Consider the following 12074-nt stretch of genomic DNA (forward strand, 5'->3'; position numbering starts at 1 on the left):
TTTTTAACTTTATTTAATAGATGATTGCTGCTGCCTGGGTTGTATATAACTATAGAAGTACCAATGTGTTTCTAAGTTGAGGACAAATTTGTGATTATTATAACTGTACTAAGTATGTAATAAAGGCACATTACAACATTATAAAATGAGCACATTGCAATGTTTATTTTCCTTTTAGTAAACTATGCGTTTTACTGTTTTAGTAAGAAATCTGCATTTCATGTTGCATCACATTTGCATTAAATAAAGCATTTTAAATAAGCCTTAATTCATACAGAAAACTTCCTAGCTGCTTTCTGAATTTTAAGTTCATTAAAAGGTTGCACAAATATCACTTTTAATGAAGTATAGTAAAATGACATATTTTCTTTGTTTTGCATGAAAATGAGATGCTGAATGGAAATTTGTCCCCAAGCCGTGCATTGCTGAAAGTGGTGCAGGTGTAATAATGAACTATTACACAATACATTGCTTGTTATTGCAAACTGATTTTTTTCTATTACTTGATATTAGAATAAGGAACTAATATGTTTTCTTAATGCATTTATCAATTGTGTTTGAACGGCTACTGAATAACAAATAAGATATATCGCATATTGGAAGACGGCTACATCATTGATGATCATGGAGCATCTATGGAAATATCTCAAGGACATTGTATTAATAGCGAGATATATGTCAATATTTCCTAAGCACCAAAAGTGGAACTGAAGGTCTGAGAATACGAGCCAAAAGGCAATTTGGATTTTAATTTAAAGGGGTTGTCACACTATTAAATATGAATTCACTACGTTACATCTTGTTAAGCAGAACAATTTTTGTCAATAAGAACAATTTAAAAAATGCTATAGTATGTAGATACTGCTGTTTCATATTTATTAGAGGACATCTGCTGTTCTTGTGATTTCCTCAAAGAATGTCCCCTAATGCTGGAAAGAAGAAACTGCTTCTAGGAAATAAGGATGAGTGGACCCGTGGAAGTTCAGGCTCTGGTACCTGTGCCAAAATTTATTCCAAAGTTTGCTTCGGGTACCAGAACTGTACCTGAACTTGAACCAGATCCCAAGACCCTTTGAAAACAATGGGGACCTGGACTTTTGAGCCAGAAAATATTTTCACTCTCTATCTGCAACAGACTCCCTGAGAACTCCGAACATTGCAACGGACTTCAGAAGAAAGTCAGTGTTCGGACTTTAACACCAGACAGAAAGTGTCCAATATGAATACCAAACTTTTATGCTCAGGTTCGCTCATCTCTACTAGTAAACTTATTGGCTAGTAGTCACAATAGCGGGGATCACTTTTCCTCTGGGAATCTCCGTAAGGCATTTTGATTATCCATCATCATTTCACAATGATGACATTGCACTAGCTAGTCGAAAGCCGTTCCGAGGATCCTGGGGGTAAGAGATTTTTAAGCCTCCTGTCCATTTGCCAGACACTACTGTCCTTAGTATCACAACTCGATTGCTCCATTTCTATTGGATACATTAGGTGAATGTTCTGAGAGGTGATCAATAAGAACAAACTAAAAAGTATGTAGCAGAAGATATTTAGCCTTTGGAAAAAATTTTTATGAGATATTTATTCTATTTTGCATGATATATCTGCAAAAAAATCAGGCAGAACAGTATGTATGGTTAGTAGTGATGAGCGAATATACTCGTTACTCGAGATTTCCCGAGCATGCTCGGGTGTCCTCCGAGTATTTTTTAGTGCTCGGAGATTTCGTTTTCTTGCCACAGCTGAATGATTTACATCTGTTAGCCAGCATAAGTACATGTGGGGGTTGCCTGGTTGCTAGGGGATCCCCACATGTACTTATGCTGGCTAACAGATGTAAATCATTCAGCTGCGGCAATAAAAACTAAATCTCCGAGCACTAAAAAATACTCGGAGGTCAACCGAGCGTGCTTGGGAAATCTCGAGTAACGAGTATATTCGCTCATCACTAATGGTTAGTAATATGTGAACATTGAATTTATGAATTTTAAACTGCATTACTTCTGTGCAGACTTTATTTGTAGAATTGAGTTATTTGGCATGCAAGTTTACCAATTTGTGTGTGCTCATCTGCTACAACGAGGCATAACTCGTAGGTTGGAAATTACACCATCGAATTAAATATTTTTCTGGGTCAAGGCCTACAAATACAAAGGGCAGGTAGGATCCAACTCTAATTAAGAACAGCCCTAAGCCAGGTTCCCACAATGGGTGTTTGGTGCATGTTTGATGCTGTGATAAAACTTTATTGATAAAGTCATATATATAGATTTTATGCGCTTTTATTGCATTCATGCTATGGAAAGGCATTAAAAACACATAGATTTTTTTTCACACATTTTCCTCATCTACTTTAAGTCTATGGGAAAAGCCCACAAATAAAACTAATATTTACGGTAAGAAAAATTATCATGTTGCGGATTTCAAAAACACAACAGCTCAGTTTATGTTTGTTAAAAAAGTACAGAGAGCTTGAGATTTATATAAATCCCATCTATTTTCTCAAAACTATAAAATCCTTTTTTTTCCACATTGAAAATAGGCAGAATCAAAACTCATTAGAACTTAGATTAAGAACGTGTTCACACATTCAGTGTTTTACATCAGTATCTGTAAGCCAAAACCAGGAGTGGATGAAAAATACAGAAGTTGTGCATGTTTCTATTATACTTTTCCTCTCACTGTTCCACTCCTGATTTTTACTTAGAAATACTGATGTAAAATACTGACCAAATACTGAACATGTGAACATGGCTTTAGATAGATTAGAAAAAGGCTCAGCAAAAGGCATAGGCAGTCACCACCTTCAAAATATATGCTACAAAAAACTAAACTGAGCAGTGCATCCAAGAAAATGATATAAATATATAGGTGCAAGAGGCTGTCGCTGCAATATTGTGCAAACACACAAATGCAGTTGCACCCTGAACATAAGGTGCAGTATGTATGAACATTAAATATATTGATTTTGAATGGCAACACTGCTACATTGACTAGAATTATAGAATTCTGCTGCTGCATTTGCTTGGATACTATTGCAGTAAGAGTAGCTTGTACTGGTATGTTTACTTCATTATGCCAATAGGTGCTGGTCAATTTTGTTGTCTGTTTTGCGTTACGGACCTCACAAATCAAATATTTTCTTGTGAAACAAAATACAACTACAAGAAAAGGCAAGAAAACATAATTGTGACAGTATCTAAAAACAGATTTAGATAGGAAATCTAATATACAAAAATACTAAAAGATTATACTGTTTTATGTTAGCTTAAATCTTTCTATAGTTATGGAATGAATGTAATCATGTTGAATAAACTTTGTAAATTGTTGATAGTTAAGTAACTTTGCTATACAGTTGTTATTTTCTCACTCTTCAGCCATTCATCGTGAAGTAGGGTAAAACACAAAAATCCCCTACTAACCAAAGGAAAACCAAAACCGTATAATTGGAACGATATGTAAGCACAATGTTACTGATGACAGATTTTTGATCCTAGGACTGGAATAAGATAATATAGTTATGCTTTCTAGCTCAGTTAAAGTGGTTATTCAGTCGAACCTATTTATATTTCATGTCCCTAGTGATGACTTGATGATAGGGAATCTAAATTTTGTAGCTAAAGTGCTATGTTGTTATCACTTTGCTCTATTTTCATAGCTGCTGCAGGGGGAGATAAAGTATTACACAATGCCAATTAAAATAAATCAATATCTGTTTATTTAAAAAAAAATGACAAGAGATCAAAGTCCCTGCTCTTGCCTCTTGTGGTGGTCTCTATTCAAAATATCAAACTCTATCAGCTCAAGATGCCAGAATAAGTATATCTATTATACCAGAATTCTATTAATTGTTTGGTTTTTCTGAAATGTGTTACACTGTGTTGTTACTTTATCTTACACTGCTGCTATGTCTTAAGGCCCATGTGGTCCAATAATTGACAAATAAATATTTGTGAGAATGCTTGGTCCTGACTGTTGGCCAGTATAAAAATGCTACTGCAAGATAATTTATAACCAATTTGGACAGAACAACCACTTTACTATGTTGCCACATTTCCTACATTATCTTCTTTGACTTGTCTTTTTATTGATGAAGCAGGTAGATCTTAGGCTATGTTCACATCACAGTTGTGGACTACACTCCAAATAAACTTGAAAAATATATATTTCAAACCTTTGCAATCATATGCCTATACATTAAAAGGAACTTGTTGTATTCCCCGACTGTTAGGGGCCTGGACTCTCCTGCTGCACGGGGTAGATCCCAAGCCTTGTCTGCCTTGGTGGTTTACTGTTGTGAACTCTATTTTTAGGCTCCCTCTAGTGGTCACAAGCGGTACTGTGTAGTGTTGTCTTCTGCAGGTTGGCTGCATCAGCTGGTTCGTTATCCTTGGTTCATTTCCTATTTAACTCACCTGGATACTCAGTTCCTTGCCTGCTATCAATGTATTCAGTGCTCTTCAGATTCCTTGTGATTACCTTGCTCCCAGCCTCTCCAAGACAAGCTAAGTTTTTGTCCGTTCATTTTTTTATTATCAGCATTCATCATGTTTCTTGTCCAGCTTGCTAAGATGTGATCTCCTCGCTTGCTGGTTGCTCTAGGGGACTGAGTTTCTCCCCCCACACCGTTAGTTGGTGCGGGGGTTCTTGAAATCTCAGTGTGGATATTTTGTTAGGGTTTTTTACTGACCGCACAGACCCCTTACTATTTTCTGCTATCTAGTATTAGTGGGCCTCATTTGCTGAATCTGTTTTCACCCCTGTGTATGTGCCTTCCTCTTACCTCACCGTTATTATTTGTTGGGGGCTTCTATATCTTTGGGGATTATTTCTCTGGAGGCAAGAGAGGTCTTTCTTTCTCTCTAGGGGTAGTTAGTTACTCAGGCTGGCTCGAGACGTCTAGGATTTTTTAGGCACGTTCACCGGCTACTTCTAGTGTGTTTGGATAGGTTCAGATTTGCGGTCAGTCCAGTTTGCCACCTCCCTAGAGCTTGTCCTATGTTTGTTACTTAGCTGGAGTAATTCGTGATCCTCAACCACTAAGGATCATAACAGTATAGCAGGCCAAAAAAGTGTTTAATGCATCGCAGAAGTGGGATTAAAAGAAGACCTGAGTACGTTTTTGTTTTTTTTTCCTCCCGCTTTTCCTTTGCTGCAGTCTGTTTAGTTTCTTTCATCCCCTTGAACTCTGGGTGGTTTTGAGCTCAGCTGCAGACATGAATATTCAGACTCTGACTTCTAGTGTGGATCATCTTACTGCACGGGTGCAAAGTATTCAGGATTTTGTTATTCATAGCCCTATGTCAGAACCAAAGATACCCATTCCTGAGTTGTTTTCTGGAGATAGATCTAGGTTTCAGAATTTTAAGAATAATTGTAAGTTATTTCTGTCTCTGAGACCTCGTTCCTCTGGTGATTCCGCTCAGCAAGTTAAAATTGTTATCTCCTTGTTGCGCGGCGACCCTCAAGATTGGGCCTTCTCTCTGGCGCCAGGAGATCCTGCATTGCTTAATGTAGATGCATTTTTTCTGGCTCTTGGACTGCTTTATGAGGAGCCTAATCTTGAGAATCAGGCAGAAAAAGCGTTGCTGGCTATCTCTCAAGGTCTGGATGAAGCAGAGGTGTATTGTCAAAAATTTCGGAAATGGTCGGTGCTTACTCAATGGAATGAGTGTGCCCTGGCTGCAAATTTCAGAGAAGGTCTTTCTGAGGCCGTTAAGAATGTTATGGTGGGGTTTCCCACCCCTACAAGTCTGAGTGATTCTATGGCTTTAGCCATTCAGGTTGATCGGCGTTTGCGGGAGCGCAAATCTGTTCATCCTTTGGCGGTATTTTCTGAACAGAGACCTGAGTCTATGCAATGTGACCGAACTCTGACCAGATTTGAGCGACAAAGTCATAGACGTCAAAATGGGTTGTGCTTTTACTGTGGTGATTCTACTCATGTTATCTCAGCATGCTCTAAACGTTTAAAAAAAATCGTTAAACCTGTCACCATTGGTACGATACAGCCTAAATTTATTTTGTCTGTTACTTTGATTTGTTCTTTGTCGTCCTACCCGGTTATGGCTTTTGTGGATTCGGGTGCTGCCCTGAATCTGATGGATTTGTCGTTTGCCAGGCGCTGTGGTTTTGTCCTGGAGCCTTTGGAATTTCCTATTCCTCTGAGGGGAATTGATGCTACGCCATTGGCTGAGAATAAGCCTCAGTATTGGACGCAAATGACCATGTGCATGACTCCCGTACATCAGGAGGTGATTCGCTTTCTCGTTCTGCATAATTTGCATGATGTTGTCGTTTTGGGTCTGCCATGGCTGCAGGCTCATAATCCAGTTTTAGATTGGAAAGCTATGTCTGTGTCAAGTTGGGGTTGTCAGGGAATTCATGGCGATACTCCGTTGGTGTCTATTGCTTCTTCCACTCCTTCTGAGGTCCCTGAGTTTTTGTCTGACTACCAGGATGTATTTAATGAGCCCAGGTCCAGTGCCCTGACCCCTCATAGGGATTGTGACTGTGCTATAAATTTAATTACTGGTAGTAAATTCCCTAAGGGACGACTTTTTAATTTGTCTATACCAGAGCATGCCGCGATGCGGAGTTATATAAAGGAGTCTTTGGAGAAGGGACATATTAGCCCATCCTCTTCCCCTCTTGGTGCAGGATTTTTTTTTGTGGCCAAGAAGGACGGTTCTTTGAGACCTTGTATAGATTATCGTCTTCTGAATAAAATCACAGTCAAATTTCAGTATCCTTTGCCACTATTGTCTGATTTGTTTGCTCGGATTAAGGGGGCCAGTTGGTTCACTAAGATAGATCTCCGTGGTGCGTATAACCTTGTGCGCATTAAGCAGGGAGATGAATGGAAAACAGCATTTAATACGCCCGAAGGCCATTTTGAGTACTTAGTGATGCCTTTTGGACTCTCTAATGCTCCTTCTGTGTTTCAGTCGTTCATGCATGACATCTTCCGAGAATATCTGGATAAATTTATGATTGTTTATCTGGATGACATTTTGGTCTTTTCTGATGATTGGGAGTCCCATGTGAAGCAGGTCAGGATGGTGTTTCAGGTCCTGCGTGCTAATGCTTTATTTGTGAAGGGCTCAAAATGCCTCTTCGGAGTACAGAAGGTCTCCTTTTTGGGTTTTATTTTTTCTCCTTCTACTGTGGAGATGGACCCAGTCAAGGTCCAGGCTATTCATGACTGGACTCAGCCTACGTCTGTTAAGAGTCTTCAGAAGTTCTTGGGTTTTGCTAATTTTTACCGTCGTTTCATCGCTAATTTTTCTAGCGTGGTTAAACCTTTGACGGATTTGACCAAGAAGGGTTCTGATGTGACTAATTGGTCTCCTGCGGCCGTGGAGGCCTTTCGGGAACTGAAGCACCGGTTTTCTTCAGCTCCAGTCTTATGTCAACCAGATGTCTCTCTCCCCTTCCAGGTCGAGGTTGATGCTTCTGAGATTGGAGCAGGGGCTGTTTTGTCGCAGAGAAGCTCTGATGGCTCTGTGATGAAGCCATGTGCTTTCTTTTCAAGAAAGTTTTCGCCTGCCGAGCGGAATTATGATGTTGGTAATCGGGAGTTGTTGGCTATGAAGTGGGCATTTGAGGAGTGGCGACATTGGCTCGAAGGAGCTAAACATCGCGTGGTGGTCTTGACTGATCACAAAAACCTGATTTACCTCGAATCTGCCAAGCGCCTGAATCCTAGACAGGCTCGTTGGTCGCTGTTTTTCTCCCGTTTCAACTTTGTGGTCTCATACCTGCCTGGTTCGAAGAACGTGAAGGCTGATGCACTTTCTAGGAGTTTTGTGCCTGACTCTCTGGGAGTTTCTGAGCCGGCTGGTATTCTCAGAGAGGGAGTGATTTTGTCTGCCATTTCCCCAGATTTGCGACGAGTGCTGCAGAAATTTCAGGCGGATAGACCTGACCGTTGTCCACCAGAGAGACTGCTTGTCCCGGATAGATGGACCAGCAGAGTTATTTCCGAGGTTCATTCTTCGGTGTTGGCGGGTCATCCTGGGATTTTTGGTACCAGAGATTTGGTGGCTAGGTCCTTCTGGTGGCCTTCCTTGTCGCGGGATGTGCGTTCCTTTGTGCAGTCTTGTGGGATTTGTGCTCGGGCTAAGCCTTGCTGTTCTCGTGCCAGCGGTTTACTTTTGCCTTTGCCTGTCCCGAAAAGGCCTTGGACGCACATTTCCATGGATTTTATTTCGGATCTTCCAGTATCTCAGAAAATGTCTGTCATCTGGGTGGTGTGTGATCGTTTTTCCAAGATGGTCCATTTGATGCACTTGCCTAAGTTGCCTTCCTCCTCCGATTTGGTTCCTCTTTTTTCAGAATGTGGTTCGCTTGCACGGCATTCCTGAAAATATTGTGTCTGATAGAGGATCCCAGTTTGTGTCCAGGTTTTGGCGGACTTTTTGTGCTAAGATGGGCATTGATTTATCTTTTTCGTCGGCCTTCCATCCTCAGACTAATGGCCAAACCGAGCGAACTAATCAGACGTTGGAAACTTATTTGAGATGTTTTGTTTCTGCTGATCAGGATGATTGGGTGACTTTTTTGCCATTGGCCGAGTTTGCCCTTAATAATCGGGCTAGTTCTGCTACTTTGGTTTCGCCTTTTTTCTGCAATTCTGGTTTCCATCCTTGTTTTTCCTCGGGTCAGGTTGAGTCTTCTGACTGTCCTGGGGTGGATTCTGTGGTGGATAGGTTGCAGCAGATTTGGAACCATGTGGTGGACAATTTGAGGTTGTCACAGGTGAAGGCTCAGCGCTTTGCCAACCGCCGCCGCGGTGTGGGTCCCTGACTTCGTGTTGGGGATTTGATGTGGCTGTCTTCTCGGTATGTTCCTATGAAGGTCTCCTCTCCTAAATTCAAGCCTCGCTTCATCGGTCCTTATAAGATCTTGGAAATCCTTAACCCGGTGTCTTTTCGTTTGGATCTCCCAGCATCGTTTGCCATTCATAATGTGTTCCATAGGTCTTTGTTGCGGAGGTATGTGGTACCTGTGGTTCCTTCTGTTGAGCCTCCTGCTCCGGTGCTGGTCGAGGGTGAATTGGAGTACGTGGTGGAGAAGATTTTGGATTCTCGTATCTCTAGACGGAGGCTTCAGTATTTGGTGAAGTGGAAGGGCTATGGTCAGGAGGATAATTCCTGGGTTGTCGCCTCTGATGTTCATGCGGCCGATTTGGTTCGTGCCTTCCACGCGGCTCATCCTGATCACCCTGGGGGTCTTGATGAGGGTTCGGTGACCCCTCCTCAAGTGGGGGGTACTGTTGTGAACTTTATTTTTAGGCTCCCTCTAGTGGTCACAAGCGGTACTGTGTATTGTTGTCTTCTGCAGGTTGGCTGCATCAGCTCGTTCGTTATCCTTGGTTCATTTCCTATTTAACTCACCTGGATACTCAGTTCCTTGCCTGCTATCAATGTATTCAGTGCTCTTCAGATTCCTTGTGATTACCTTGCTCCCAGCCTCTCCAAGACAAGCTAAGTTTTTGTCCGTTCATTTTTTTATTATCAGCATTCATCATGTTTCTTGTCCAGCTTGCTAAGATGTGATCTCCTTGCTTGCTGGTTGCTCTAGGGGACTGAGTTTCTCCCCCCACACCGTTAGTTGGTGCGGGGGTTCTTGAAATCTCAGTGTGGATATTTTGTAAGGGTTTTTTACTGACCGCACAGACCCCTTACTATTTTCTGCTATCTAGTATTAGTGGGCCTCATTTGCTGAATCTGTTTTCACCCCTGTGTATGTGCCTTCCTCTTACCTCACCGTTATTATTTGTTGGGGGCTTCTATATCTTTGGGGATTATTTCTCTGGAGGCAAGAGAGGTCTTTCTTTCTCTCTAGGGGTAGTTAGTTCCTCAGGCTGGCTCGAGACGTCTAGGATTTTTTAGGCACGTTCACCGGCTACTTCTAGTGTGTTTGGATAGGTTCAGATTTGCGGTCAGTCCAGTTTGCCACCTCCCTAGAGCTTGTCGTATGTTTGTTACTTAGCTGGAGTAATTCGTGATCCTCAACCACTAAGGATCATAACAGTTTACCATTTGGGCTTGGCCGCAGCAGGTATTGCTCAGCATAAACGTCGGTCCCAGTGTCTTGCTCAGGCTCATGGTATATGGTTGGTTACTGCAGGCTCTCCAGCCAAGACCTTTGTAACCAGTGTTATACAGGAGCAACCTGCCACTCTGGAGTCTAAGTCCAGAGATCACCTTACTGAGCATGTCCATGAGGTGGCATCTTCTCATTGGTGGACGGATGTCAGCTGCTCTGGTGATGTGGCAGCTCCGGATTGGTCCATGGGCAAGGTCCTGTCCAACTGGTCATGAGTCTAGTTTATAAAAAAAGGCTCTCAGAGGTGCATGCTGGTGTGCTAGTATCATTTGTTTGTGATTGTTGCCAGTGGATACTCTACCACTCTGTCTGCAGGTGTTGTGTGTCTGTCTAGCTTAGGACTGTACATGTAGGCAAGCAGCTAGCATCATTGGGGCAATTAGCCATTGGCTTAGCATCTGGCTCCTACATGTGTGCGGTGAACACAGTAGAGTTCCTGAACAAGCACAACACTAATCAGGGTATTATACTGAGCATCTGTTCCATTTCTGTGTGTGAATGACACAGCTCAGTTGCAGAGCATCTCCTTTGTTTCTGCGTGCAAATGACAGCTCAGTTGCAGAGCATCTGTTGTTCCACTTCTGTGTATGTGTGACACAGCTCAGTTGCAGAGCATCTCTTTATTTTCTGCGTGCGAGTGACACAGCTCCGTTGCAGAGCATCTGTTTAGTTTCTGCGTGCGAATGACACAGCTCAGTTGCAGAGCATCTCTTTAGTTTCTGCGTGCGAGTGACACAGCTCCGTTGCAGAGCATCGGTTTAGTTTCTGTGTGCGAGTGACACAGCTCAGTTGCAGAGCATCTCTTTAGTTTCTGCGTGCGAATGACACAGCTCAGTTGCAGAGCATCTGTCCACTTCTGTGTATGAGTGACACAGCTCAGTTGCAGAGCATCTGCTTTGTTTCTGTGTGCGAGTGACACAGCTCCATTGCAGAGCATCTGTTTAGTTTCTGAGTGTGAGTTCAGTTCACGTGCTGTTCACACTGAGTGGCGTTCAACCCAGTGAGTACGGGTAATCGCTCGCTGTGTATTCTGTCATTATTCACTAGCATTTCTGCATGGTGGACCTCGGGTGGCGATTGTGCTTTATTATTTTTTTTATTTAGTGCAATCCGTCTGACACCGACTGTCTCCAACCATTACTATAGAAGGATGTGTGTCGATTTCATTATAATGACAAGGTGTTTGACTTGCCATACTAATGGTGCAGTGTTTGAAGAATGAACTTTAATCTTGCTTTATGGCATATGCCAATGGAGGAGGGTAAGTCCATCACGGGATTTCTTCTCCTGGATTAGTCCTGCCTTGGATTTTAGAATCACATACTTGAAACTTGCTAATCTCTCACTGTAAACACACATGCTATGTCTGCATAGTCATAAGCAACCACTTTAAGGCTTTAATAGTAGCACTAAAAATGCAAATGTCTTTCATTTTCAAGTGAAGATTTGTGATTTGTAATGTCGGCCTTTTAATTTGGAAATCTTTTTCTTACTTTAACAGCCTTCATATCATTGCTAATGGGTAACACACTCACACTTACAGGCTAGCCATAAGGTTTGTTTTGTCAGCCTCCACACAAAGCTAGATGTCTGATTGTTTTCTCCTCTCCAAGTACAAGCTTTTTTCATAGTACATTTTATGTCAAAATTCTTGGTGATATGGTCTCACCTATCATTTGTGATAAGCCACTAGCAGTTCTTAAATCAGCTTACTATATAGATAAAAAGTTGTTCCTATGGTTTTTGGTTGTATAATGTCTTTGGGACACACTGGTAAAAACGATCCGTTACAAAAGGACATACATAAAAAATGTGAGTTTGATCAAGTAGTCCTTTGCTCATCATAATAACTGTTTCATATACTTCATCATTACAGTTATTTATTAATTCACAGGTATTGTCAAAGTTTGAGATATAGTCATGATCTTATTGTGATATTAATGTCTCGTAAGTACAGC

At 41.5% G+C, this 12074-nt stretch overlaps 1 protein-coding gene across 1 annotated transcript in view; it reads left to right on the forward strand.

Annotated features, from left to right (window-relative positions):
• The window catches only part of COL21A1 (collagen type XXI alpha 1 chain), a 614795-nt gene that overhangs the window by 199453 nt on the left and 403268 nt on the right, over positions 1-12074 (forward strand). The window lies entirely within an intron of this gene.

The sequence above is a fragment of the Ranitomeya variabilis genome, chromosome 2 (genome assembly GCF_051348905.1).
Source record: "Ranitomeya variabilis isolate aRanVar5 chromosome 2, aRanVar5.hap1, whole genome shotgun sequence".
Classification (NCBI taxonomy): domain Eukaryota; kingdom Metazoa; phylum Chordata; class Amphibia; order Anura; family Dendrobatidae; genus Ranitomeya; species Ranitomeya variabilis.